The 26,884-nt window shown below is 57.2% G+C and overlaps 11 non-coding genes and 6 pseudogenes across 11 annotated transcripts; all 17 read right to left on the reverse strand.

The window, feature by feature from the left end:
- Positions 1-1,452: 1,452 nt before the first annotated feature.
- LOC145427334 (5S ribosomal RNA) lies at positions 1,453-1,571 on the reverse strand (annotated as a pseudogene).
- A 1,213-nt stretch (positions 1,572-2,784) lies between these two features.
- Positions 2,785-2,903, reverse strand: LOC145426864 (5S ribosomal RNA). The gene has a single exon (XR_013907585.1). It is a non-coding gene; the product is annotated as a 5S ribosomal RNA (ribosomal RNA).
- Positions 2,904-3,959: 1,056 nt separating this feature from the next.
- LOC145426298 (5S ribosomal RNA) lies at positions 3,960-4,078 on the reverse strand. Its single transcript, XR_013907007.1, has one exon. It is a non-coding gene; the product is annotated as a 5S ribosomal RNA (ribosomal RNA).
- Positions 4,079-5,842: 1,764 nt separating this feature from the next.
- On the reverse strand, positions 5,843-5,961 carry LOC145427337 (5S ribosomal RNA; annotated as a pseudogene).
- An 896-nt stretch (positions 5,962-6,857) lies between these two features.
- LOC145427178 (5S ribosomal RNA) lies at positions 6,858-6,976 on the reverse strand. Its single transcript, XR_013907908.1, has one exon. It is a non-coding gene; the product is annotated as a 5S ribosomal RNA (ribosomal RNA).
- A 2,078-nt stretch (positions 6,977-9,054) lies between these two features.
- On the reverse strand, positions 9,055-9,173 carry LOC145427338 (5S ribosomal RNA; annotated as a pseudogene).
- An 896-nt stretch (positions 9,174-10,069) lies between these two features.
- LOC145427180 (5S ribosomal RNA) lies at positions 10,070-10,188 on the reverse strand. Its single transcript, XR_013907910.1, has one exon. It is a non-coding gene; the product is annotated as a 5S ribosomal RNA (ribosomal RNA).
- Positions 10,189-11,795: 1,607 nt separating this feature from the next.
- LOC145426299 (5S ribosomal RNA) lies at positions 11,796-11,914 on the reverse strand. The gene has a single exon (XR_013907008.1). It is a non-coding gene; the product is annotated as a 5S ribosomal RNA (ribosomal RNA).
- A 1,648-nt stretch (positions 11,915-13,562) lies between these two features.
- Positions 13,563-13,681, reverse strand: LOC145427392 (5S ribosomal RNA; annotated as a pseudogene).
- A 1,096-nt stretch (positions 13,682-14,777) lies between these two features.
- On the reverse strand, positions 14,778-14,896 carry LOC145426490 (5S ribosomal RNA). The gene has a single exon (XR_013907200.1). It is a non-coding gene; the product is annotated as a 5S ribosomal RNA (ribosomal RNA).
- A 2,070-nt stretch (positions 14,897-16,966) lies between these two features.
- On the reverse strand, positions 16,967-17,085 carry LOC145426715 (5S ribosomal RNA). The gene has a single exon (XR_013907429.1). It is a non-coding gene; the product is annotated as a 5S ribosomal RNA (ribosomal RNA).
- Positions 17,086-18,375: 1,290 nt separating this feature from the next.
- LOC145427335 (5S ribosomal RNA) lies at positions 18,376-18,494 on the reverse strand (annotated as a pseudogene).
- Positions 18,495-19,707: 1,213 nt separating this feature from the next.
- On the reverse strand, positions 19,708-19,826 carry LOC145426865 (5S ribosomal RNA). The gene has a single exon (XR_013907586.1). It is a non-coding gene; the product is annotated as a 5S ribosomal RNA (ribosomal RNA).
- Positions 19,827-20,882: 1,056 nt separating this feature from the next.
- On the reverse strand, positions 20,883-21,001 carry LOC145426301 (5S ribosomal RNA). Its single transcript, XR_013907010.1, has one exon. It is a non-coding gene; the product is annotated as a 5S ribosomal RNA (ribosomal RNA).
- Positions 21,002-22,765: 1,764 nt separating this feature from the next.
- Positions 22,766-22,884, reverse strand: LOC145427339 (5S ribosomal RNA; annotated as a pseudogene).
- An 896-nt stretch (positions 22,885-23,780) lies between these two features.
- On the reverse strand, positions 23,781-23,899 carry LOC145427181 (5S ribosomal RNA). Its single transcript, XR_013907911.1, has one exon. It is a non-coding gene; the product is annotated as a 5S ribosomal RNA (ribosomal RNA).
- Positions 23,900-26,727: 2,828 nt separating this feature from the next.
- On the reverse strand, positions 26,728-26,846 carry LOC145427265 (5S ribosomal RNA). The gene has a single exon (XR_013907998.1). It is a non-coding gene; the product is annotated as a 5S ribosomal RNA (ribosomal RNA).
- Positions 26,847-26,884: the final 38 nt, after the last annotated feature.

Consider the following 26,884-nt stretch of genomic DNA (forward strand, 5'->3'; position numbering starts at 1 on the left):
CCTGGTGTGGTGTAAGTGGCCTCAGCCAGAGCCACAGGCCCTGGTGTGGTGTAAGTGGCCTCAGCCAGTGCCACAGGCCCTGGTGTGGTGTAAGTGGCCTGAGCAAGAGCCACAGACCCTGGTGTGGTGTAATTGGCCTCAATAGCAACTAATGCCCTGGTGTGGTGTAGGTGGCCTCAGCCAGCAGCCACAGGCCCTGGTGTGGTGTAAGTGGCCTCAGCCAGCAGCCACAGGCCCTGGTGTGGTGTAAGTGGCCTCAGCCAGTGCCACAGGCCCTGGTGTGGTGTAATTGGCCTCAATAGCAACTAAGGCCCTGGTGTTGTGTATGTGGCCTCAGCCAGCAGCCACAGGCCCTGGTGTGGTGTAAGTGGCCTCAATAGCAACTAAGGCCCTGGTGTGGTGTAAGTGGCCTCCGCCAGCAGCCACAGGCCCTGGTGTGGTGTAAGTGGCCTCAGCCAGCAGCCACAGGCCCTGGTGTGGTGTAAGTGGCCTGAGCAAGAGCCACAGGCCCTGGTGTGGTGTAATTGGCCTCAATAGCAACTAAGGCCCTGGTGTGGTGTATGTGGCCTCAGCCAGCAGCCACAGGCCCTGGTGTGGTGTAAGTGGCCTCAGAAGCAAATAAGGCCGTGGTGTGGTGTATGTGGCCTCAGCCAGGAGCCACAGGCCCTGGTGTGGTGTAAGTGGCCTCAATAGCAACTAAGGCCCTGGTGTGGTGTAAGTGGCCTCAGCCAGCAGCCACAGGCCTTGGTGTGGTGTAAGTCGCCTCAGCCAGAAGCCACAGGCACTGGTGTGGTGTAAGTGGCCTCAGCCAGCAGCCACAGGCCCTGGTGTGGTGTAAGTGGCCTCAGCCAGCAGCCACAGGCCCTGGTGTGGTGTAAGTGGCCTCAGCCAGCAGCCACAGGCCCTGGTGTGGTGTAAGTGGCCTCAGCCAGTGCCACAGGCCCTGGTGTGGTGTAAGTGGCCTGAGCAAGAGCCACAGACCCTTGTGTGGTGTAATTGGCCTCAATAGCAACTAATGCACTGGTGTGGTGTAAGTGGCCTCAGCCAGCAGCCACAGGCCCTGGTGTGGTGTAAGTGGCCTCAGCCAGTGCCACAGGCCCTGGTGTGGTGTAAGTGGCCTGAGCAAGAGCCACAGACCCTGGTGTGGTGTAATTGGCCTCAATAGCAACTAATGCCCTGGTGTGGTATAAGTGGCCTCAGCCAGCAGCCACAGGCCCTGGTGTGGTGTAAGTGGCCTCAGCCAGCAGCCACAGGCCCTGATGTGGTGTAAGTGGCCCCAGCCGGTCACTCAGGCCCTGGTGTGGTGTATGTGGCATCAGCTAGCAGCACAAGACATTGGAAAACAGCCAAAAGCAATGTCGTTAATGTGCCCTCATTAATGGGCAGCTGCTTTTGGTTTATTAATACACCCCTTCTCTGGATCAAAAGCGGTTCAATGACATGAAAATGAAAGGCTTACAGCACCAGGTATTCCCAGGCATACTCCCATCCAAGTACTAACCAAGCCCAGCCCTGCTTAGCTTCCGAGATCAGACGAGGTCGGGGGTGCTCAGGGTGGTATGGCCGTAAGCTGCTGGCCCCAGCACAATGTCTCAATTTATGGATTCAACTGATTAGGTGGCAAGTACCTGAAGTTACGAAGAAAATCCTATAACCATACCTGCATGTTTGCATAATACCCTAACCCAAAGGCTCAGTTTAGCATTTATCCAACAGCACAGGCCCTGGATTGTTGAAGATGGCCTCAGGAACCAGAACAGGGCCTGGTGTGTTGTACATGACCAAAGCTAGCAGCACAGGGCCTGGTTTGGTGAAGATGGCCTCGGCCAGAAGCACAGGGCCTGGTGTGATATGAGTGGCCTGAGCAAGAGCCACAGGCCCTGGTGTGGAGTAAGTGGCCTGAGCAAGAGCCACAGGCCCTGGTGTGGTGTAAGTGGCCTTAGCAAGAGCAACAGGCCCTGGTGTGGAGTAAGTGGCCTCAGCCAGCAGCCACAGGCCCTGGTGTGGTGTAAGTGGCCTCAGAAGCAAATAAGGCCGTGGTGTGGTGTATGTGGCCTCAGCCAGCAGCCACAGGCCCTGGTGTGGTGTAAGTGGCCTCAATAGCAACTAAGGCCCTGGTGTGGTGTAAGTGGCCTCAGCCAGCAGCCACAGGCCTTGGTGTGGTGTAAGTCGCCTCATCCAGCAGCCACAGGCCCTGGTGTGGTGTAAGCGGCCTCAGCCAGAGCCACAGGCCCTGGTGTGGTGTAAGTGGCCGCAGCCGGTCACTCAGGCCCTGGTGTGGTGTAGGTGGCCTCAATAGCAACTAATGCCCTGGTGTGGTGTAAGTGGTCTCAGCCAGCAGCCACAGGCCCTCGTGTGGTGTAAGTGGCCTCAGCCAGCAGCCACAGGCCCTGGTGTGGTGTAAGTGGCCGCAGCCGGTCACTCAGGCCCTGGTGTGGTGTAGGTGGCCTCAGCCAGCAGCCACAGGCCCTGGTGTGGTGTAGGTGGCCTCAGCCAGCAGCCACAGGCCCTGGTGTGGTGTAAGTCGCCTCATCCAGCAGCCACAAGCCCTGGTGTGGTGTAAGTGGCCTCAGCCAGAGCCACAGGCCCTGATGTGGTGTAAGTGGCCCCAGCCGGTCACTCAGGCCCTGGTGTGGTGTAGGTGGCATCAGCTAGCAGCACAAGACATTGGAAAACAGCCAAAAGCAGTGTCGTTAATGTGCCCTCATTAATGGGCAGCTGCTTTTGGTCTTTTAATACACCCCTTCTCTGGATCAAAAGCAGTTCAATGACATGAAAATGAAAGGCTTACAGCACCAGGTATTCCAAGGAAGTCTCCCATCCAAGTACTAACCAAGCCCAGCCCTGCTTAGCTTCCGAGATCAGACGAGGTCGGGCGTCCTCAGGGTGGTATGGCCGTAAGCTGCTGGCCCCAGCACAATGTCTCAATTTATGGATTCAACTGATTAGGTGGCAAGTACCTGAAGTTACGAAGACAATCCTATAACCATAACTGCATGTTTGCATAATACACTAACCCAAAGGCTCAGTTTGGCATTTATCCAACAGCACAGGCCCTGGATTGTTGAAGATGGCCTCTGGAACCAGCACAGGGCCTGGTGTGTTGTACATGGCCACAGCTAGCAGCACAGGGCCTGGTTGGGTGAAGATGGCCTCGGCCAGAAGCACAGGGTCTGGTGTGATATGAGTGGCCTGAGCCAGAGCCACAGGCCCTGGTGTGGTGTAAGTGTCCTCAGCCAGCAGCCACAGGCCCTGGTGTGGTGTAAGTGGCCTCAGCCAGCAGCCACAGGCCCTGGTGTGGTGTAAGTGGCCTCAGCCAGTGCCACAGGCCCTGGTGTGGTGTAATTGGCCTCAATAGCAACTAAGGCCCTGGGGTGGTGTATGTGGCCTCAGCCAGCAGCCACAGGCCCTGGTGTGGTGTACATGGCCACAGCCAGCAGCCACAGGCCCTGGTGTGGTGTAAGTGGCCTTAATAGCAACTAAGGCCCTGGTGTGGTGTAAGTGGCCTCAGCCAGCAGCCACAGGCCTTGGTGTGGTGTAAGTCGCCTCATCCAGCAGCCACAGGCCCTGGTGTGGTGTAAGTGGCCTCAGCCAGCAGCCACAGGCCCTGGTGTGGTGTAAGTGGCCTCAGCCAGTGCCACAGGCCCTGGTGTGGTGTAAGTGGCCTGAGCAAGAGCCACAGACCCTGGTGTGGTGTAATTGGCCTCAATAGCAACTAATGCCCTGGTGTGGTGTAAGTGGCCTCAGCCAGCAGCCACAGGCCCTGATGTGGTGTAAGTGGCCCCAGCCGGTCACTCAGGCCCTGGTGTGGTGTAGGTGGCATCAGCTAGCAGCACAAGACATTGGAAAACAGCCAAAAGCAATGTCGTTAATGTGCCCTCATTAATGGGCAGCTGCTTTTGGTCTTTTAATACACCCCTTCTCTGGATCAAAAGCGGTTCAATGACATGAAAATGAAAGGCTTACAGCACCAGGTATTCCCAGGCAGTCTCCCATCCAAGTACTAACCAAGCCCAGCCCTGCTTAGCTTCCGAGATCAGACGAGGTCGGGCGTGCTCAGGGTGGTATGGCCGTAAGCTGCTGGCCCCAGCACAATGTCTCAATTTATGGATTCAACTGATTAGGTGGCAAGTACCTGAAGTTACGAAGACAATCCTTTAACCATACCTGCATGTTTGCATAATACCCTAACCCAAAGGCTCAGTTTAGCATTTATCTAACAGCACAGGCCCTGGATTGTTGAAGATGGCCTCAGGAACCAGCACAGGGCCTGGTGTGTTGTACATGGCCACAGCTAGCAGCACAGGGCCTGGTTTGGTGAAGATGGCCTCGGCCAGAAGCGCAGGGCCTGGTGTGATGTGAGTGGCCTGAGCAAGAGCCACAGGCCCTGGTGTGGTGTAAGTCGCCTCAGCCAGAAGCCACAGGCACTGGTGTGGTGTAAGTGGCCTCAGCCAGCAGCCACAGGCCCTGGTGTGGTGTAAGTGGCCTCAGCCAGCAGCCACAGGCCCTGGTGTGGTGTAAGTGGCCTCAGCCAGCAGCCACAGGCCCTGGTGTGGTGTAAGTGGCCTCAGCCAACAGCCACAGGCCCTGGTGTGGTGTAAGTGGCCTCAGCCAGAGCCACAGGCCCTGGTGTGGTGTAAGTGGCCTCAGCCAGTGCCACAGGCCCTGGTGTGGTGTAAGTGGCCTGAGCAAGAGCCACAGACCCTGGTGTGGTGTAATTGGCCTCAATAGCAACTAATGCCCTGGTGTGGTGTAGGTGGCCTCAGCCAGCAGCCACAGGCCCTGGTGTGGTGTAAGTGGCCTCAGCCAGTGCCACAGGCCCTGGTGTGGTGTAAGTGGCCTGAGCAAGAGTCACAGACCCTGGTGTGGTGTAATTGGCCTCAATAGCAACTAATGCCCTGGTGTGGTGTAGGTGGCCTCAGCCAGCAGCCACAGGCCCTGGTGTGGTGTAAGTGGCCTCAGCCAGCAGCCACAGGCCCTGGTGTGGTGTAAGTGGCCTCAATAGCAACTAAGGCCCTGGTGTGGTGTAAGTGGCCTCAGCCAGCAGCCACAGGCCCTGGTGTGGTGTAAGTGGCCTCAGAAGTAAATAAGGCCCTGGTGTGGTGTAAGTGGCCTCAGCCAGCAGCACAGGGCCTTGTGTCTTGTACATGGCCACAGCAAGCAGCACTGGGCCAGGTTTGGTGAAGATGGCCTTGGCCAGAAGCACAGGGTCTGGTGTGATATGAGTGGCCTGAGCAAGAGCCACAGGCCCTGGTGTGGTGTAAGTGGCCTCAGCCAGAAGCCACAGGCCCTGGTGTGGTGTAGGTGGCCTCAGCCAGCAGCCACAGGCCCTTGTGTGGTGTAAGTGGCCTCAGCCAGCAGCCACAGGCCCTGGTGTGGTGTAAGTGGCCTCAGCCAGCAGCCACAGGCCCTGGTGTGGTGTAAGTGGCCTCAGCCAGCAGCCACAGGCCCTGGTGTGGTGTAAGTGGCCTGAGCAAGAGCTACAGACCCTGGTGTGGTGTAATTGGCCTCAATAGCAACTAAGGCCCTGGTGTGGTGTAGGTGGCCTCAGCCAGCAGCCACAGGCCCTGGTGTGGTGTAAGTGGCCTCAGCCAGCAGCCACAGGCCCTGGTGTGGTGTAAGTGGCCTCAGCCAGAGCCACAGGCCCTGATGTGGTGTAAGTGGCCCCAGCCGGTCACTCAGGCCCTGGTGTGGTGTAGGTGGCATCAGCTAGCAGCACAAGACATTGGAAAAGAGCCAAAAGCAATGTCGTTAATGTGCCCTCATTAATGGGCAGCTGCTTTTGGTCTTTTAATACACCCCTTCTCTGGATCAAAAGCGGTTCAATGACATGAAAATGAAAGTCTTACAGCACCAGGTATTCCAAGGAAGTCTCCCATCCAAGTACTAACCAAGCCCAGCCCGGCTTAGCTTCCGAGATCAGACGAGGTCGGGCGTGCTCAGGGTGGTATGGCCGTAAGCTGCTGGCCCCAGCACAATGTCTCAATTTATGGATTCAAGTGATTAGGTGGCAAGTACCTGAAGTTACGAAGACAATCCTATAACCATACCTGCATGTTTGCATAATACCCTAACCCAAAGGCTCAGTTTAGCATTTATCCAACAGCACAGGCCCTGGATTGTTGAAGATGGCCTCAGGAACCAGAACAGGGCCTGGTGTGTTGTACATGGCCACAGCTAGCAGCAGAGGGCCTGGTTTGGGGAAGATGGCCTCGGCCAGAAGCACAGGGCCTGGTGTGATATGAGTGGCCTGAGCAAGAGCCACAGGCCCTGGTGTGGTGTAAGTGGCCTGAGCAAGAGCCACAGGCCCTGGTGTGGAGTAAGTGGCCTGAGCAAGAGCCACAGGCCCTGGTGTGGTGTAAGTGGCCTGAGCAAGACCACAGGCCCTGGTGTGGTGTAATTGGCCTCAATAGCAACTAAGGCCCTGGTGTGGTGTATGTGGCCTCAGCCAGCAGCCACAGGCCCTGGTGTGGTGTAAGTGGCCTCAGAAGCAAATAAGGCCGTGGTGTGGTGTATGTGACCTCAGCCAGGAGCCACAGGCCCTGGTGTGGTGTAAGTGGCCTCAGCCAGCAGCCACAGGCCCTGGTGTGGTGTAAGTGGCCTCAGCAAGCAGCCACAGGCCCTGGTGTGGTGTAAGTGGCCTCAGCCAGAGCCACAGGCCCTGATGTGGTGTAAGTGGCCCCAGCCGGTCACTCAGGCCCTGGTGTGGTGTAGGTGGCATCAGCTAGCAGCACAAGACATTGGAAAAGAGCCAAAAGCAATGTCGTTAATGTGCCCTCATTAATGGGCAGCTGCTTTTGGTCTTTTAATACACCCCTTCTCTGGATCAAAAGCGGTTCAATGACATGAAAATGAAAGGCTTACAGCACCAGGTATTCCAAGGAAGTCTCCCATCCAAGTACTAACCAAGCCCAGTCCTGCTTAGCTTCCGAGATCAGACGAGGTCGGGCGTGCTCAGGGTGGTATGGCCGTAAGCTGCTGGCTCCAGCACAATGTCTCAATTTATGGATTCAACTGATTAGGTGGCAAGTACCTGAAGTTACGAAGACAATCCTATAACCATACCTGCATGTTTGCATAATACCCTAACCCAAAGGCTCAGTTTAGCATTTATCCAACAGCACAGGCCCTGGATTGTTGAAGATGGCCTCAGGAACCAGAACAGGGCCTGGTGTGTTGTACATGGCCACAGCTAGCAGCACAGGGCCTGGTTTGGTGAAGATGGCCTCGGCCAGAAGCACAGGGCCTGGTGTGATATGAGTGGCCTGAGCAAGAGCCACAGGCCCTGGTGTGGTGTAAGTGGCCTGAGCAAGAGCCACAGGCCCTGGTGTGGTGTAAGTGGCCTGAGCAAGAGCCACAGGCCCTGGTGTGGAGTAAGTGGCCTGTGCAAGAGCCACAGGCCCTGGTGTGGTGTAAGTGGCCTGAGCAAGACCACAGGCCCTGGTGTGGTGTAATTGGCCTCAATAGCAACTAAGGCCCTGGTGTGGTGTATGTGGCCTCAGCCAGCAGCCACAGGCCCTGGTGTGGTGTAAGTGGCCTCAGAAGCAAATAAGGCCGTGGTGTGGTGTATGTGACCTCAGCCAGGAGCCACAGGCCCTGGTGTGGTGTAAGTGGCCTCAGCCAGCAGCCACAGGCCCTGGTGTGGTGTAAGTGGCCTCAGCCAGCAGCCACAGGCCCTGGTGTGGTGTAAGTGGCCTCAGCCAGAGCCACAGACCCTGGTGTAGTGTAAGTGGCCTCAGCCAGTGCCACAGGCCCTGGTGTGGTGTAAGTGGCCTGAGCAAGAGCCACAGACCCTGGTGTGGTGTAAGGGGCCTCAATAGCAACTAATGCCCTGGTGTGGTGTAAGTGGCCTCAGCCAGCAGCCACAGGCACTGGTGTGGTGTAAGTGGCCTCAGCCAGCAGCCACAGGCCCTGGTGTGGTGTAAGTGGCCTCAGCCAGCAGCCACAGGCCCTGGTGTGGTGTAAGTGGCCTGAGCCAGCAGCCACAGGCCCTGGTGTGGTGTAAGTGGCCTCAGCCAGAAGCCACAGGCACTGGTGTGGTGTAAGTGCCCTCAGCCAGCAGCCAGAGGCCCTGGTGTGGTGTAAGTGACCTCAGCCAGCAGCCACAGGCCCTGGTGTGGTGTAAGTGGCCTCAGCCAGCAGCCACAGGCCCTGGTGTGGTGTAAGTGGACTCAGCCAGTGCCAGAGGCCCTGGTGTGGTGTAAGTGGCCTGAGCAAGAGTCACAGACCCTGGTGCGGTGTAATTGGCCTCAATAGCAACTAATGCCCTGGTGTGGTGTAGGTGGCCTCAGCCAGCAGCCACAGGCCCTGGTGTGGTGTAAGTGGCCTCAGAAGCAAATAAGGCCCTGGTGTGGTGTAAGTGGCCTCAATAGCAACTAAGTCCCTGGTGTGGTGTAAGTGGCCTCAGCCAGCAGCACAGGGCCTGGTGTGTTGTACATGGCCACAGCAAGCAGCACTGGGCTAGGTTTGGTGAAGATGGCCTTGGCCAGAAGCACAGGGTCTGGTGTGATATGAGTGGCCTGAGCAAGAGCCACAGGCCCTGGTGTGGTGTAGGTGGCCTCAGCCAGCAGCCACAGGCCCTTGTGTGGTGTAAGTGGCCTCAGCCAGCAGCCACAGGCCCTGGTGTGGTGTAAGTGGCCTCAGCCAGCAGCCACAGGCCCTGGTGTGGTGTAAGTGGCCTCAGCCAGCAGCCACAGGCCCTGGTGTGGTGTAAGTGGCCTCAGCCAGCAGCCACAGGCCCTGGTGTGGTGTAAGTGGCCTCAGCCAGCAGCCACAGGCCCTGCTGTGGTGTAAGTGGCCTCAGCCAGCAGCCACAGGCCCTGGTGTGGTGTAAGTGGCCTCAGCCAGAGCCACAGGCCCTGATGTGGTGTAAGTGGCCCCAGCCGGTCACTCAGGCCCTGGTGTGGTGTAGGTGGCATCAGCTAGCAGCACAAGACATTGGAAAAGAGCCAAAAGCAATGTCGTTAATGTGCCCTCATTAATGGGCAGCTGCTTTTGGTCTTTTAATACACCCCTTCTCTGGATCAAAAGCGGTTCAATGACATGAAAATGAAAGTCTTACAGCACCAGGTATTCCAAGGAAGTCTCCCATCCAAGTACTAACCAAGCCCAGCCCGGCTTAGCTTCCGAGATCAGACGAGGTCGGGCGTGCTCAGGGTGGTATGGCCGTAAGCTGCTGGCCCCAGCACAATGTCTCAATTTATGGATTCAAGTGATTAGGTGGCAAGTACCTGAAGTTACGAAGACAATCCTATAACCATACCTGCATGTTTGCATAATACCCTAACCCAAAGGCTCAGTTTAGCATTTATCCAACAGCACAGGCCCTGGATTGTTGAAGATGGCCTCAGGAACCAGAACAGGGCCTGGTGTGTTGTACATGGCCACAGCTAGCAGCAGAGGGCCTGGTTTGGGGAAGATGGCCTCGGCCAGAAGCACAGGGCCTGGTGTGATATGAGTGGCCTGAGCAAGAGCCACAGGCCCTGGTGTGGTGTAAGTGGCCTGAGCAAGAGCCACAGGCCCTGGTGTGGAGTAAGTGGCCTGAGCAAGAGCCACAGGCCCTGGTGTGGTGTAAGTGGCCTGAGCAAGACCACAGGCCCTGGTGTGGTGTAATTGGCCTCAATAGCAACTAAGGCCCTGGTGTGGTGTATGTGGCCTCAGCCAGCAGCCACAGGCCCTGGTGTGGTGTAAGTGGCCTCAGAAGCAAATAAGGCCGTGGTGTGGTGTATGTGACCTCAGCCAGGAGCCACAGGCCCTGGTGTGGTGTAAGTGGCCTCAGCCAGCAGCCACAGGCCCTGGTGTGGTGTAAGTGGCCTCAGCAAGCAGCCACAGGCCCTGGTGTGGTGTAAGTGGCCTCAGCCAGAGCCACAGGCCCTGATGTGGTGTAAGTGGCCCCAGCCGGTCACTCAGGCCCTGGTGTGGTGTAGGTGGCATCAGCTAGCAGCACAAGACATTGGAAAAGAGCCAAAAGCAATGTCGTTAATGTGCCCTCATTAATGGGCAGCTGCTTTTGGTCTTTTAATACACCCCTTCTCTGGATCAAAAGCGGTTCAATGACATGAAAATGAAAGGCTTACAGCACCAGGTATTCCAAGGAAGTCTCCCATCCAAGTACTAACCAAGCCCAGTCCTGCTTAGCTTCCGAGATCAGACGAGGTCGGGCGTGCTCAGGGTGGTATGGCCGTAAGCTGCTGGCTCCAGCACAATGTCTCAATTTATGGATTCAACTGATTAGGTGGCAAGTACCTGAAGTTACGAAGACAATCCTATAACCATACCTGCATGTTTGCATAATACCCTAACCCAAAGGCTCAGTTTAGCATTTATCCAACAGCACAGGCACTGGATTGTTGAAGATGGCCTCAGGAACCAGAACAGGGCCTGGTGTGTTGTACATGGCCACAGCTAGCAGCACAGGGCCTGGTTTGGTGAAGATGGCCTCGGCCAGAAGCACAGGGCCTGGTGTGATATGAGTGGCCTGAGCAAGAGCCACAGGCCCTGGTGTGGTGTAAGTGGCCTGAGCAAGAGCCACAGGCCCTGGTGTGGTGTAAGTGGCCTCAGCCAGAAGCCACAGGCACTGGTGTGGTGTAAGTGCCCTCAGCCAGCAGCCACAGGCCCTGGTGTGGTGTAATTGGCCTCAATAGCAACTAAGGCCCTGGTGTGGTGTATGTGGCCTCAGCCAGCAGCCACAGGCCCTTGTGTGGTGTACATGGCCACAGCCAGCAGCCACAAGCCCTGGTGTGGTGTAAGTGGCCTCAATAGCAACTAAGGCCGTGGTGTGGTGTAAGTGGCCTCAGCCAGCAGCCACAGGCCTTGGTGTGGTGTAAGTCGCCTCATCCAGCAGCCACAGGCCCTGGTGTGGTGTAAGTGGCCTCAGCCAGCAGCCACAGGCCCTGGTGTGGTGTAAGTGGCCTCAGCCAGTGCCAGAGGCCCTGGTGTGGTGTAAGTGGCCTCAATAGCAACTAAGGCCGTGGTGTGGTGTATGTGGCCTCAGCCAGCAGCCACAGGCCCTGGTGTGGTGTAAGTGGCCTCAGAAGCAAATATGGCCGTGGTGTGGTGTAAGTGGCCTCAGCCAGAGCCACAGGCCCTGGTGTGGTGTAAGTGGCCTGAGCAAGAGCCACAGGCCCTGGTGTGGTGTAAGTGGTCTCAACCAGCAGCCACAGGCCCTTGTGTGGTGTAAGTGGCCTCAGCCAGCAGCCACAGGCCCTGGTGTGGTGTAAGTGGCCTGAGCAAGAGCCACAGACCCTGGTGTGGTGTAATTGGCCTCAATAGCAACTAAGGCCCTGGTGTGGTGTAGGTGGCCTCAGCCAGCAGCCACAGGCCTTGGTGTGGTGTAAGTGGCCTCAGCCAGCAGCCACAGGCCCTGGTGTGGTGTAAGTGGCCTCAGCCAGCAGCCACAGGCCCTGGTGTGGTGTAAGTGGCCTCAGCCAGCAGCCACAGGCCTTGGTGTGGTGTAAGTGGCCTCAGCCAGAGCCACAGGTCCTGGTGTGGTGTAAGTGGCCTGAGCCAGTGCCACAGGCCCTGGTGTGGTGTAAGTGGCCTGAGCAAGAGCCACAGGCCCTGGTGTGGTGTAAGTCGCCTCAGCCAGCAGCCACAGGCCCTGATGTGGTGTAAGTGGCCCCAGCCGGTCACTCAGGCCCTGGTGTGGTGTAGGTGGCATCAGCTAGCAGCACAAGACATTGGAAAACAGCCAACAGCAATGTCGTTAATGTGCCCTCATTAATGGGCAGCTGCTTTTGGTCTTTTAATACAACCCTTCTCTGGATCAAAAGCGGTTCAATGACATGAAAATGAAAGGCTTACAGCACCAGGTATTCCCAGGCAGTCTCCCATCCAAGTACTAACCAAGCCCAGCCCTGCTTAGCTTCCGAGATCAGACGAGGTCGGGCGTGCTCAGGGTGGTATGGCCGTAAGCTGCTGGCCCCAGCACAATGTCTCAATTTATGGATTCAACTGATTAGGTGGCAAGTACCTGAAGTTACGAAGACAATCCTTTAAACATACCTGCATGTTTGCATAATACCCTAACCCAAAGGCTCAGTTTAGCATTTATCTAACAGCACAGGCCCTGGATTGTTGAAGATGGCCTCAGGAACCAGCACAGGGCCTGGTGTGTTGTACATGGCCACAGCTAGCAGCACAGGGCCTGGTTTGGTGAAGATGGCCTCGGCCAGAAGCGCAGGGCCTGGTGTGATGTGAGTGGCCTGAGCAAGAGCCACAGGCCCTGGTGTGGTGTAAGTGGCCTCAGCCAGAAGCCACAGGCACTGGTGTGGTGTAAGTGGCCTCAGCCAGCAGCCACAGGCCCTGGTGTGGTGTAAGTGGCCTCAGCCAGCAGCCACAGGCCCTGGTGTGGTGTAAGTGGCCTCAGCCAGCAGCCACAGGCCCTGGTGTGGTGTAAGTGGCCTCAGCCAGTGCCACAGGCCCTGGTGTGGTGTAAGTGGCCTGAGCAAGAGCCACAGACCCTGGTGTGGTGTAATTGGCCTCAATAGCAACTAATGCCCTGGTGTGGTGTAAGTGGCCTCAGCCAGCAGCCACAGGCCCTGGTCTGGTGTAAGTGGCCTCAGCCAGCAGCCACAGGCCCTGGTGTGGTGTAATTGGCCTCAATAGCAACTAATGCCCTGGTGTGGTGTAGGTGGCCTCAGCCAGCAGCCACAGGCCCTGGTGTGGTGTAAGTGGCCTCAGCCAGCAGCCACAGGCCCTGGTGTGGTGTAAGGGGCCTCAATAGCAACTAATGCCCTGGTGTGCTGTAAGTGGCATCAGCCAGCAGCCACAGGCACTGGTGTGGTGTAAGTGCCCTCAGCCAGCAGCCACAGGCCCTGGTGTGGTGTAAGTGCCCTCAGCCAGCAGCCACAGGCGCTGGTGTGGTGTAAGTGGCCTCAGCCAGTGCCACAGGCCCTGGTGTGGTGTAAGTGGCCTGAGCAAGAGCCACAGGCCCTGGTGTGGTGTAAGTGGCCTCAGCCACAAGCCACAGGCACTGGTGTGGTGTAAGTGCCCTCAGCCAGCAGCCACAGGCCCTGGTGTGGTGTAAGTGGCCTCAGCCAGCAGCCACAGGCCCTGGTGTGGTGTAAGTGGCCAAAGCAAGAGTCACAGACCCTGGTGTGGTGTAATTGGCCTCAATAGCAACTAATGCCCTGGTGTGGTGTAGGTGGCCTCAGCCAGCAGCCACAGGCCCTGGTGTGGTGTAAGTGGCCTCAGCCAGTGCCAGAGGCCCTGGTGTGGTGTAAGTGGCCTGAGCAAGAGCCACAGACCCTGGTGTGGTGTAATTGGCCTCAATAGCAACTAATGCCCTGGTGTGGTGTAAGTGGCCTCAGCCAGCAGCCACAGGCCCTGGTGTGGTGTAAGTGGCCTCAGCCAGCAGCCACAGGCCCTGATGTGGTGTAAGTGGCCCCAGCCGGTCACTCAGGCCCTGGTGTGGTGTAGGTGGCATCAGCTAGCAGCACAAGACATTGGAAAACAGCCAAAAGCAATGTCGTTAATGTGCCCTCATTAATGGGCAGCTGCTTTTGGTCTTTTAATACACCCCTTCTCTGGATCAAAAGCGGTTCAATGACATGAAAATGAAAGGCTTACAGCACCAGGTATTCCCAGGTAGTCTCCCATCGAAGTACTAACCAAGCCGAGCCCTGCTTAGCTTGCGAGATCAGACGAGGTCGGGCGTGCTCAGGGTGGTATGGCCGTAAGCTGCTGGCCCCAGCACAATGTCTCAATTTATGGATTCAACTGATTAGGTGGCAAGTACCTGAAGTTACGAAGACAATCCTTTAACCATACCTGCATGTTTGCATAATACCCTAACCCAAAGGCTCAGTTTAGCATTTATCTAACAGCACAGGCCCTGGATTGTTGAAGATGGCCTCAGGAACCAGCACAGGGCCTGGTGTGTTGTACATGGCCACAGCTAGCAGCACAGGGCCTGGTTTGGTGAAGATGGCCTCGGCCAGAAGCGCAGGGCCTGGTGTGATGTGAGTGGCCTGAGCAAGAGCCACAGGCCCTGGTGTGGTGTAAGTCGCCTCAGCCAGAAGCCACAGGCACTGGTGTGGTGTAAGTGGCCTCAGCCAGCAGCCACAGGCCCTGGTGTGGTGTAAGTGCCCTCAGCCAGCAGCCACAGGGCCTGGTGTGGTGTAAGTGGCCTCAGCCAGCAGCCACAGGCCCTGGTGTGGTGTAAGTGGCCTCAGCCAGAGCCACAGGCCCTGGTGTGGTGTAAGTGGCCTCAGCCAGTGCCACAGGCCCTGGTGTGGTGTAAGTGGCCTCAATAGCAACTAATGCCCTGGTGTGGTGTAGGTGGCCTCAGCCAGCAGCCACAGGCCCTGGTGTGGTGTAAGTGGCCTCAATACCAACTAATGCCCTGGTGTGGTGTAAGTGGCCTCAGCCAGCAGCCACAGGCCCTGGTGTGGTGTAAGTGGCCTGAGCAAGAGCCACAGACCCTGGTGTGGTGTAATTGGCCTCAATAGCAACTAAGGCCCTGGTGTGGTGTAGGTGGCCTCAGCCAGCAGCCACAGGCCCTGGTGTGGTGTAAGTGGCCTCAGCCAGCAGCCACAGGCCCTGGTGTGGTGTAAGTGGCCTCAGCCAGCAGCCACAGGCCCTGATGTGGTGTAAGTGGCCCCAGCCGGTCACTCAGGCCCTGGTGTGGTGTAGGTGGCATCAGCTAGCAGCACAAGACATTGGAAAACAGCCAAAAGCAATGTCGTTAATGTGCCCTCATTAATGGGCAGCTGCTTTTGGTCTTTTAATACACCCCTTCTCTGGATCAAAAGCGGTTCAATGACATGAAAATGAAAGGCTTACAGCACTAGGTATTCCCAGGCAGTCTCCCATCCAAGTACTAACCAAGCCCAGCCCTGCTTAGCTTCCGAGATCAGACGAGGTCGGGCGTGCTCAGGGTGGTATGGCCGTAAGCTGCTGGCCCCAGCACAATGTCTCAATTTATGGATTCAACTGATTAGGTGGCAAGTACCTGAAGTTACGAAGACAATCCTTTAACCATACCTGCATGTTTGCATAATACCCTAACCCAAAGGCTCAGTTTAGCATTTATCTAACAGCACAGACCCTGGATTGTTGAAGATGGCCTCAGGAACCAGCACAGGGCCTGGTGTGTTGTACATGGCCACAGCTAGCAGCACAGGGCCTGGTTTGGTGAAGATGGCCTCGGCCAGAAGCGCAGGGACTGGTGTGATGTGAGTGGCCTGAGCAAGAGCCACAGGCCTTGGTGTGGTGTAAGTGGCCTCAGCCAGAAGCCACAGGCACTGGTGTGGTGTAAGTGGCCTCAGCCAGCAGCCACAGGCCCTGGTGTGGTGTAAGTGACCTCAGCCAGCAGCCACAGGCCCTGGTGTGGTGTAAGTGGCCTCAGCCAGAGCCACAGGCCCTGGTGTGGTGTAAGTGGCCTCAGCCAGTGCCACAGGCCCTTGTGTGGTGTAAGTGGCCTGAGCAAGAGCCACAGACCCTGGTGTGGTGTAATTGGCCTCAATAGCAACTAATGCCCTGGTGTGGTGTAGGTGGCCTCAGCCAGCAGCCACAGGCCCTGGTGTGGTGTAAGTGGCCTCAATAGCAACTAATGCCCTGGTGTGGTGTAATTGGCCTCAATAGCAACTAAGGCCCTGGTGTGGTGTAAGTGGCCTCAGCCAGTGCCACAGGCCCTGGTGTGGAGTAAGTGGCCTCAATAGCAACTAAGGCCCTGGTGTGGTGTATGTGGCCTCAGCCAGCAGCCACAGGCCCTGGTGTGGTGTAAGTGGCCTCAATAGCAACTAAGGCCGTGGTGTGGTGTAAGTGGCCTCAGCCAGCAGCCACAGGCCCTGGTGTGGTGTAAGTGGCCTCAGCCAGCAGCCACAGGCCCTGGTGTGGTGTAAGTGGCCTGAGCAAGAGCCACAGGCCCTGGTGTGGTGTATGTGGCCTCAATAGCAACTAAGGCCCTGGTGTGGTGTATGTGGCCTCAGCCAGCAGCCACAGGCCCTGGTGTGGTGTAAGTGGCCTGAGCAAGAGCCACAGACCCTGGTGTGGTGTAATTGGCCTCAATAGCAACTAATGCCCTGGTGTGGTGTAGGTGGCCTCAGCCAGCAGCCACAGGCCCTGGTGTGGTGTAAGTGGCCTCAGCCAGCAGCCACAGGCCCTGGTGTGGTGTAAGTGGCCTCAGCCAGTGCCACAGGCCCTGGTGTGGTGTAATTGGCCTCAATAGCAACTAAGGCCCTGGTGTTGTGTATGTGGCCTCAGCCAGCAGCCACAGGCCCTGGTGTGGTGTAAGTGGCCTCAATAGCAACTAAGGCCCTGGTGTGGTGTAAGTGGCCTCCGCCAGCAGCCACAGGCCCTGGTGTGGTGTAAGTGGCCTCAGCCAGCAGCCACAGGCCCTGGTGTGGTGTAAGTGGCCTGAGCAAGAGCCACAGACCCTGGTGTGGTGTAAGTGGCCTCAATAGCAACTAAGGCCCTGGTGTGGTGTAAGTGGCCTCAGCCAGTGCCACAGGCCCTGGTGTGGTGTAAGTGGCCTCAATAGCAACTAAGGCCCTGGTGTGGTGTAAGTGGCCTCCGCCAGCAGCCACAGGCCCTGGTGTGGTGTAAGTGGCCTCAGCCAGCAGCCACAGGCCCTGGTGTGGTGTAAGTGGCCTGAGCAAGAGCCACAGACCCTGGTGTGGTGTAATTGGCCTCAATAGCAACTAAGGCCCTGGTGTGGTGTAAGTGGCCTCAGCCAGCAGCCAAAGGCCCTGGTGTGGTGTAGGTGGCCTCAGCCAGAAGCCACAGGCCCTGGTGTGGTGTAAGTGGCCTCAGCCAGAGCCACAGGCCCTGATGTGGTGTAAGTGGCCCCAGCCGGTCACTCAGGCCCTGGTGTGGTGTAAGTGGCATCAGCTAGCAGCACAAGACATTGGAAAAGAGCCAAAAGCAATGTCGTTAATGTGCCCTCATTAATGGGGAGCTGCTTTTGGTCTTTTAATACACCCCTTCTCTGGATCAAAAGCGGTTCAATGACATGAAAATGAAAGGCTTACAGCACCAGGTATTCCAAGGAAGTCTCCCATCCAAGTACTAACCAAGCCCAGCCCTGCTTAGCTTCCGAGATCAGACGAGGTCGGGCGTGCTCAGGGTGGTATGGCCGTAAGCTGCTGGCCCCAGCACAATGTCTCAATTTATGGATTCAAGTGATTAGGTGGCAAGTACCTGAAGTTACGAAGACAATCCTATAACCATACCTGCATGTTTGCATAATACCCTAACCCAAAGGCTCAGTTTAGCATTTATCCAACAGCACAGGCCCTGGATTGTTGAAGATGGCCTCAGGAACCAGAACAGGGCCTTGTGTGTTGTACATGGCCACAGCTAGCAGCACAGGGCCTGGTTTGGTGAAGATGGCCTCGGCCAGAAGCACAGGGCCTGGTGTGATATGAGTGGCCTGAGCAAGAGCCACAGGCCCTGGTGTGGAGTAAGTGGCCTGAGCAAGAGCCACAGGCCCTGGTGTGGTGTAATTGGCCTCAATAGCAACTAAGGCCCTGGTGTGGTGTATGTGGCCTCAGCCAGCAGCCACAGGCCCTGGTGTGGTGTAAGTGGCCTCAGAAGCAAATAAGGCCGTGGTGTGGTGTATGTGGCCTCAGCCAGGAGCCACAGGCCCTGGTGTGGTGTAAGTGGCCTCAATAGCAACTAAGGCCCTGGTGTGGTGTAAGTGGCCTCAGCCAGCAGCCACAGGCCTTGGTGTGGTGTAAGTCGCCTCAGCCAGAAGCCACAGGCACTGGTGTGGTGTAAGTGGCCTCAGCCAGCAGCCACAGGCCCTGGTGTGGTGTAAGTGGCCTCAGCCAGCAGCCACAGGCCCTGGTGTGGTGTAAGTGGCCTCAGCCAGCAGCCACAGGCCCTGGTGTGGTGTAAGTGGCCTCAGCCAGTGCCACAGGCCCTGGTGTGGTGTAAGTGGCCTGAGCAAGAGCCACAGACCCTTGTGTGGTGTAATTGGCCTCAATAGCAACTAATGCACTGGTGTGGTGTAAGTGGCCTCAGCCAGCAGCCACAGGCCCTGGTGTGGTGTAAGTGGCCTCAGCCAGTGCCACAGGCCCTGGTGTGGTGTAAGTGGCCTGAGCAAGAGCCACAGACCCTGGTGTGGTGTAATTGGCCTCAATAGCAACTAATGCCCTGGTGTGGTATAAGTGGCCTCAGCCAGCAGCCACAGGCCCTGGTGTGGTGTAAGTGGCCTCAGCCAGCAGCCACAGGCCCTGATGTGGTGTAAGTGGCCCCAGCCGGTCACTCAGGCCCTGGTGTGGTGTATGTGGCATCAGCTAGCAGCACAAGACATTGGAAAACAGCCAAAAGCAATGTCGTTAATGTGCCCTCATTAATGGGCAGCTGCTTTTGGTTTATTAATACACCCCTTCTCTGGATCAAAAGCGGTTCAATGACATGAAAATGAAAGGCTTACAGCACCAGGTATTCCCAGGCATACTCCCATCCAAGTACTAACCAAGCCCAGCCCTGCTTAGCTTCCGAGATCAGACGAGGTCGGGGGTGCTCAGGGTGGTATGGCCGTAAGCTGCTGGCCCCAGCACAATGTCTCAATTTATGGATTCAACTGATTAGGTGGCAAGTACCTGAAGTTACGAAGAAAATCCTATAACCATACCTGCATGTTTGCATAATACCCTAACCCAAAGGCTCAGTTTAGCATTTATCCAACAGCACAGGCCCTGGATTGTTGAAGATGGCCTCAGGAACCAGAACAGGGCCTGGTGTGTTGTACATGACCAAAGCTAGCAGCACAGGGCCTGGTTTGGTGAAGATGGCCTCGGCCAGAAGCACAGGGCCTGGTGTGATATGAGTGGCCTGAGCAAGAGCTACAGGCCCTGGTGTGGAGTAAGTGGCCTGAGCAAGAGCCACAGGCCCTGGTGTGGTGTAAGTGGCCTTAGCAAGAGCAACAGGCCCTGGTGTGGAGTAAGTGGCCTCAGCCAGCAGCCACAGGCCCTGGTGTGGTGTAAGTGGCCTCAGAAGCAAATAAGGCCGTGGTGTGGTGTATGTGGCCTCAGCCAGCAGCCACAGGCCCTGGTGTGGTGTAAGTGGCCTCAATAGCAACTAAGGCCCTGGTGTGGTGTAAGTGGCCTCAGCCAGCAGCCACAGGCCTTGGTGTGGTGTAAGTCGCCTCATCCAGCAGCCACAGGCCCTGGTGTGGTGTAAGCGGCCTCAGCCAGAGCCACAGGCCCTGGTGTGGTGTAAGTGGCCGCAGCCGGTCACTCAGGCCCTGGTGTGGTGTAGGTGGCCTCAATAGCAACTAATGCCCTGGTGTGGTGTAAGTGGCCTCAGCCAGCAGCCACAGGCCCTCGTGTGGTGTAAGTGGCCTCAGCCAGCAGCCACAGGCCCTGGTGTGGTGTAAGTGGCCGCAGCCGGTCACTCAGGCCCTGGTGTGGTGTAGGTGGCCTCAGCCAGCAGCCACAGGCCCTGGTGTGGTGTAGGTGGCCTCAGCCAGCAGCCACAGGCCCTGGTGTGGTGTAAGTCGCCTCATCCAGCAGCCACAAGCCCTGGTGTGGTGTAAGTGGCCTCAGCCAGAGCCACAGGCCCTGATGTGGTGTAAGTGGCCCCAGCCGGTCACTCAGGCCCTGGTGTGGTGTAGGTGGCATCAGCTAGCAGCACAAGACATTGGAAAACAGCCAAAAGCAGTGTCGTTAATGTGCCCTCATTAATGGGCAGCTGCTTTTGGTCTTTTAATACACCCCTTCTCTGGATCAAAAGCAGTTCAATGACATGAAAATGAAAGGCTTACAGCACCAGGTATTCCAAGGAAGTCTCCCATCCAAGTACTAACCAAGCCCAGCCCTGCTTAGCTTCCGAGATCAGACGAGGTCGGGCGTCCTCAGGGTGGTATGGCCGTAAGCTGCTGGCCCCAGCACAATGTCTCAATTTATGGATTCAACTGATTAGGTGGCAAGTACCTGAAGTTACGAAGACAATCCTATAACCATAACTGCATGTTTGCATAATACCCTAACCCAAAGGCTCAGTTTGGCATTTATCCAACAGCACAGGCCCTGGATTGTTGAAGATGGCCTCTGGAACCAGCACAGGGCCTGGTGTGTTGTACATGGCCACAGCTAGCAGCACAGGGCCTGGTTGGGTGAAGATGGCCTCGGCCAGAAGCACAGGGTCTGGTGTGATATGAGTGGCCTGAGCCAGAGCCACAGGCCCTGGTGTGGTGTAAGTGTCCTCAGCCAGCAGCCACAGGCCCTGGTGTGGTGTAAGTGGCCTCAGCCAGCAGCCACAGGCCCTGGTGTGGTGTAAGTGGCCTCAGCCAGTGCCACAGGCCCTGGTGTGGTGTAATTGGCCTCAATAGCAACTAAGGCCCTGGGGTGGTGTATGTGGCCTCAGCCAGCAGCCACAGGCCCTGGTGTGGTGTACATGGCCACAGCCAGCAGCCACAGGCCCTGGTGTGGTGTAAGTGGCCTTAATAGCAACTAAGGCCCTGGTGTGGTGTAAGTGGCCTCAGCCAGCAGCCACAGGCCTTGGTGTGGTGTAAGTCGCCTCATCCAGCAGCCACAGGCCCTGGTGTGGTGTAAGTGGCCTCAGCCAGCAGCCACAGGCCCTGGTGTGGTGTAAGTGGCCTCAGCCAGTGCCACAGGCCCTGGTGTGGTGTAAGTGGCCTGAGCAAGAGCCACAGACCCTGGTGTGGTGTAATTGGCCTCAATAGCAACTAATGCCCTGGTGTGGTGTAAGTGGCCTCAGCCAGCAGCCACAGGCCCTGATGTGGTGTAAGTGGCCCCAGCCGGTCACTCAGGCCCTGGTGTGGTGTAGGTGGCATCAGCTAGCAGCACAAGACATTGGAAAACAGCCAAAAGCAATGTCGTTAATGTGCCCTCATTAATGGGCAGCTGCTTTTGGTCTTTTAATACACCCCTTCTCTGGATCAAAAGCGGTTCAATGACATGAAAATGAAAGGCTTACAGCACCAGGTATTCCCAGGCAGTCTCCCATCCAAGTACTAACCAAGCCCAGCCCTGCTTAGCTTCCGAGATCAGACGAGGTCGGGCGTGCTCAGGGTGGTATGGCCGTAAGCTGCTGGCCCCAGCACAATGTCTCAATTTATGGATTCAACTGATTAGGTGGCAAGTACCTGAAGTTACGAAGACAATCCTTTAACCATACCTGCATGTTTGCATAATACCCTAACCCAAAGGCTCAGTTTAGCATTTATCTAACAGCACAGGCCCTGGATTGTTGAAGATGGCCTCAGGAACCAGCACAGGGCCTGGTGTGTTGTACATGGCCACAGCTAGCAGCACAGGGCCTGGTTTGGTGAAGATGGCCTCGGCCAGAAGCGCAGGGCCTGGTGTGATGTGAGTGGCCTGAGCAAGAGCCACAGGCCCTGGTGTGGTGTAAGTCGCCTCAGCCAGAAGCCACAGGCACTGGTGTGGTGTAAGTGGCCTCAGCCAGCAGCCACAGGCCCTGGTGTGGTGTAAGTGGCCTCAGCCAGCAGCCACAGGCCCTGGTGTGGTGTAAGTGGCCTCAGCCAGCAGCCACAGGCCCTGGTGTGGTGTAAGTGGCCTCAGCCAACAGCCACAGGCCCTGGTGTGGTGTAAGTGGCCTCAGCCAGAGCCACAGGCCCTGGTGTGGTGTAAGTGGCCTCAGCCAGTGCCACAGGCCCTGGTGTGGTGTAAGTGGCCTGAGCAAGAGCCACAGACCCTGGTGTGGTGTAATTGGCCTCAATAGCAACTAATGCCCTGGTGTGGTGTAGGTGGCCTCAGCCAGCAGCCACAGGCCCTGGTGTGGTGTAAGTGGCCTCAGCCAGTGCCACAGGCCCTGGTGTGGTGTAAGTGGCCTGAGCAAGAGTCACAGACCCTGGTGTGGTGTAATTGGCCTCAATAGCAACTAATGCCCTGGTGTGGTGTAGGTGGCCTCAGCCAGCAGCCACAGGCCCTGGTGTGGTGTAAGTGGCCTCAGCCAGCAGCCACAGGCCCTGGTGTGGTGTAAGTGGCCTCAATAGCAACTAAGGCCCTGGTGTGGTGTAAGTGGCCTCAGCCAGCAGCCACAGGCCCTGGTGTGGTGTAAGTGGCCTCAGAAGTAAATAAGGCCCTGGTGTGGTGTAAGTGGCCTCAGCCAGCAGCACAGGGCCTTGTGTCTTGTACATGGCCACAGCAAGCAGCACTGGGCCAGGTTTGGTGAAGATGGCCTTGGCCAGAAGCACAGGGTCTGGTGTGATATGAGTGGCCTGAGCAAGAGCCACAGGCCCTGGTGTGGTGTAAGTGGCCTCAGCCAGAAGCCACAGGCCCTGGTGTGGTGTAGGTGGCCTCAGCCAGCAGCCACAGGCCCTTGTGTGGTGTAAGTGGCCTCAGCCAGCAGCCACAGGCCCTGGTGTGGTGTAAGTGGCCTCAGCCAGCAGCCACAGGCCCTGGTGTGGTGTAAGTGGCCTCAGCCAGCAGCCACAGGCCCTGGTGTGGTGTAAGTGGCCTGAGCAAGAGCTACAGACCCTGGTGTGGTGTAATTGGCCTCAATAGCAACTAAGGCCCTGGTGTGGTGTAGGTGGCCTCAGCCAGCAGCCACAGGCCCTGGTGTGGTGTAAGTGGCCTCAGCCAGCAGCCACAGGCCCTGGTGTGGTGTAAGTGGCCTCAGCCAGAGCCACAGGCCCTGATGTGGTGTAAGTGGCCCCAGCCGGTCACTCAGGCCCTGGTGTGGTGTAGGTGGCATCAGCTAGCAGCACAAGACATTGGAAAAGAGCCAAAAGCAATGTCGTTAATGTGCCCTCATTAATGGGCAGCTGCTTTTGGTCTTTTAATACACCCCTTCTCTGGATCAAAAGCGGTTCAATGACATGAAAATGAAAGTCTTACAGCACCAGGTATTCCAAGGAAGTCTCCCATCCAAGTACTAACCAAGCCCAGCCCGGCTTAGCTTCCGAGATCAGACGAGGTCGGGCGTGCTCAGGGTGGTATGGCCGTAAGCTGCTGGCCCCAGCACAATGTCTCAATTTATGGATTCAAGTGATTAGGTGGCAAGTACCTGAAGTTACGAAGACAATCCTATAACCATACCTGCATGTTTGCATAATACCCTAACCCAAAGGCTCAGTTTAGCATTTATCCAACAGCACAGGCCCTGGATTGTTGAAGATGGCCTCAGGAACCAGAACAGGGCCTGGTGTGTTGTACATGGCCACAGCTAGCAGCAGAGGGCCTGGTTTGGGGAAGATGGCCTCGGCCAGAAGCACAGGGCCTGGTGTGATATGAGTGGCCTGAGCAAGAGCCACAGGCCCTGGTGTGGTGTAAGTGGCCTGAGCAAGAGCCACAGGCCCTGGTGTGGAGTAAGTGGCCTGAGCAAGAGCCACAGGCCCTGGTGTGGTGTAAGTGGCCTGAGCAAGACCACAGGCCCTGGTGTGGTGTAATTGGCCTCAATAGCAACTAAGGCCCTGGTGTGGTGTATGTGGCCTCAGCCAGCAGCCACAGGCCCTGGTGTGGTGTAAGTGGCCTCAGAAGCAAATAAGGCCGTGGTGTGGTGTATGTGACCTCAGCCAGGAGCCACAGGCCCTGGTGTGGTGTAAGTGGCCTCAGCCAGCAGCCACAGGCCCTGGTGTGGTGTAAGTGGCCTCAGCAAGCAGCCACAGGCCCTGGTGTGGTGTAAGTGGCCTCAGCCAGAGCCACAGGCCCTGATGTGGTGTAAGTGGCCCCAGCCGGTCACTCAGGCCCTGGTGTGGTGTAGGTGGCATCAGCTAGCAGCACAAGACATTGGAAAAGAGCCAAAAGCAATGTCGTTAATGTGCCCTCATTAATGGGCAGCTGCTTTTGGTCTTTTAATACACCCCTTCTCTGGATCAAAAGCGGTTCAATGACATGAAAATGAAAGGCTTACAGCACCAGGTATTCCAAGGAAGTCTCCCATCCAAGTACTAACCAAGCCCAGTCCTGCTTAGCTTCCGAGATCAGACGAGGTCGGGCGTGCTCAGGGTGGTATGGCCGTAAGCTGCTGGCTCCAGCACAATGTCTCAATTTATGGATTCAAGTGATTAGGTGGCAAGTACCTGAAGTTACGAAGACAATCCTATAACCATACCTGCATGTTTGCATAATACCCTAACCCAAAGGCTCAGTTTAGCATTTATCCAACAGCACAGGCCCTGGATTGTTGAAGATGGCCTCAGGAACCAGAACAGGGCCTGGTGTGTTGTACATGGCCACAGCTAGCAGCACAGGGCCTGGTTTGGTGAAGATGGCCTCGGCCAGAAGCACAGGGCCTGGTGTGATATGAGTGGCCTGAGCAAGAGCCACAGGCCCTGGTGTGGTGTAAGTGGCCTGAGCAAGAGCCACAGGCCCTGGTGTGGTGTAAGTGGCCTCAGCCAGAAGCCACAGGCACTGGTGTGGTGTAAGTGCCCTCAGCCAGCAGCCACAGGCCCTGGTGTGGTGTAATTGGCCTCAATAGCAACTAAGGCCCTGGTGTGGTGTATGTGGCCTCAGCCAGCAGCCACAGGCCCTTGTGTGGTGTACATGGCCACAGCCAGCAGCCACAAGCCCTGGTGTGGTGTAAGTGGCCTCAATAGCAACTAAGGCCGTGGTGTGGTGTAAGTGGCCTCAGCCAGCAGCCACAGGCCTTGGTGTGGTGTAAGTCGCCTCATCCAGCAGCCACAGGCCCTGGTGTGGTGTAAGTGGCCTCAGCCAGCAGCCACAGGCCCTGGTGTGGTGTAAGTGGCCTCAGCCAGTGCCAGAGGCCCTGGTGTGGTGTAAGTGGCCTCAATAGCAACTAAGGCCCTGGTGTGGTGTATGTGGCCTCAGCCAGCAGCCACAGGCCCTGGTGTGGTGTAAGTGGCCTCAGAAGCAAATATGGCCGTGGTGTGGTGTAAGTGGCCTCAGCCAGAGCCACAGGCCCTGGTGTGGTGTAAGTGGCCTGAGCAAGAGCCACAGGCCCTGGTGTGGTGTAAGTGGTCTCAACCAGCAGCCACAGGCCCTTGTGTGGTGTAAGTGGCCTCAGCCAGCAGCCACAGGCCCTGGTGTGGTGTAAGTGGCCTGAGCAAGAGCCACAGACCCTGGTGTGGTGTAATTGGCCTCAATAGCAACTAAGGCCCTGGTGTGGTGTAGGTGGCCTGAGCCAGCAGCCACAGGCCCTGGTGTGGTGTAAGTGGCCTCAGCCAGCAGCCACAGGCCCTGGTGTGGTGTAAGTGGCCTCAGCCAGCAGCCACAGGCCCTGGTGTGGTGTAAGTGACCTCAGCCAGCAGCCACAGGCCCTGGTGTGGTGTAAGTGGCCTCAGCCAGCAGCCACAGGCCCTGGTGTGGTGTAAGTGGACTCAGCCAGTGCCACAGGCCCTGGTGTGGTGTAAGTGGCCTGAGCAATAGTCACAGACCCTGGTGTGGTGTAATTGGCCTCAATAGCAACTAATGCCCTGGTGTGGTGTAGGTGGCCTCAGCCAGCAGCCACAGGCCCTGGTGTGGTGTAAGTGGCCTCAGCCAGTGCCACAGGCCCTGGTGTGGTGTAAGGGGCCTCAATAGCAACTAATGCCCTGGTGTGGTGTAAGTGGCCTCAGCCAGCAGCCACAGGCACTGGTGTGGTGTAAGTGCCCTCAGCCAGCAGCCACAGGCCCTGGTGTGGTGTAAGTGGCCTCAGCCAGCAGCCACAGGCCCTGGTGTGGTGTAAGTGGCCTCAGCCAGCAGCCACAGGCCCTGGTGTGGTGTAAGTGGCCTGAGCAAGAGCCACAGGCCCTGGTGTGGTGTAAGTGGCCTCAGCCAGAAGCCACAGGCACTGGTGTGGTGTAAGTGCCCTCAGCCAGCAGCCAAAGGCCCTGGTGTGGTGTAAGTGACCTCAGCCAGCAGCCAAAGGCCCTGGTGTGGTGTAAGTGGCCTCAGCCAGCAGCCACAGGCCCTGGTGTGGTGTAAGTGGCCTCAGCCAGTGCCACAGGCCCTGGTGTGGTGTAAGTGGCCTGAGCAAGAGTCACAGACCCTAGTGTGGTGTAATTGGCCTCAATAGCAACTAATGCCCTGGTGTGGTGTAGGTGGCCTCAGCCAGCAGCCACAGGCCCTGGTGTGGTGTAAGTGGCCTCAGCCAGTGCCACAGGCCCTGGTGTGGTGTAAGTGGCCTCAGAAGCAAATAAGGCCCTGGTGTGGTGTAAGTGGCCTCAATAGCAACTAAGGCCCTGGTGTGGTGTAAGTGGCCTCAGCCAGCAGCACAGGGCCTGGTGTGTTGTACATGGCCACAGCAAGCAGCACTGGGCCAGGTTTGGTGAAGATGGCCTTGGCCAGAAGCACAGGGTCTGGTGTGATATGAGTGGCCTGAGCAAGAGCCACAGGCCCTGGTGTGGTGTAGGTGGCCTCAGCCAGCAGCCACAGGCCCTGGTGTGGTGTAAGTGGCCTCAGCCAGCAGCCACAGGCCCTGGTGTGGTGTAAGTGGCCTCAGCCAGCAGCCACAGGCCCTGGTGTGGTTTAAGTGGCCTCAGCCAGCAGCCACAGGCCCTGGTGTGGTGTAAGTGGCCTCAGCCAGCAGCCACAGGCCCTGGTGTGGTGTAAGTGGCCTCAGCCAGCAGCCACAGGCCCTGGTGTGGTGTAAGTGGCCTCAGCCAGCAGCCACAGGCCCTGGTGTGGTGTAAGTGGCCTCAGCCAGAGCCACAGGCCCTGATGTGGTGTAAGTGGCCCCAGCCGGTCACTCAGGCCCTGGTGTGGTGTAGGTGGCATCAGCTAGCAGCACAAGACATTGGAAAAGAGCCAAAAGCAATGTCGTTAATGTGCCCTCATTAATGGGCAGCTGCTTTTGGTCTTTTAATACAACCCTTCTCTGGATCAAAAGCGGTTCAATGACATGAAAATGAAAGGCTTACAGCACCAGGTATTCCAAGGAATTCTCCCATCCAAGTACTAACCAAGCCCAGCCCTGCTTAGCTTCCGAGATCAGACGAGGTCGGGCGTGCTCAGGGTGGTATGGCCGTAAGCTGCTGGCCCCAGCACAATGTCTCAATTTATGGATTCAA

The sequence above is a fragment of the Astatotilapia calliptera genome, chromosome 3 (assembly GCF_964374335.1).
Source record: "Astatotilapia calliptera chromosome 3, fAstCal68.1, whole genome shotgun sequence".
Lineage (NCBI taxonomy): Eukaryota > Metazoa > Chordata > Actinopteri > Cichliformes > Cichlidae > Astatotilapia > Astatotilapia calliptera.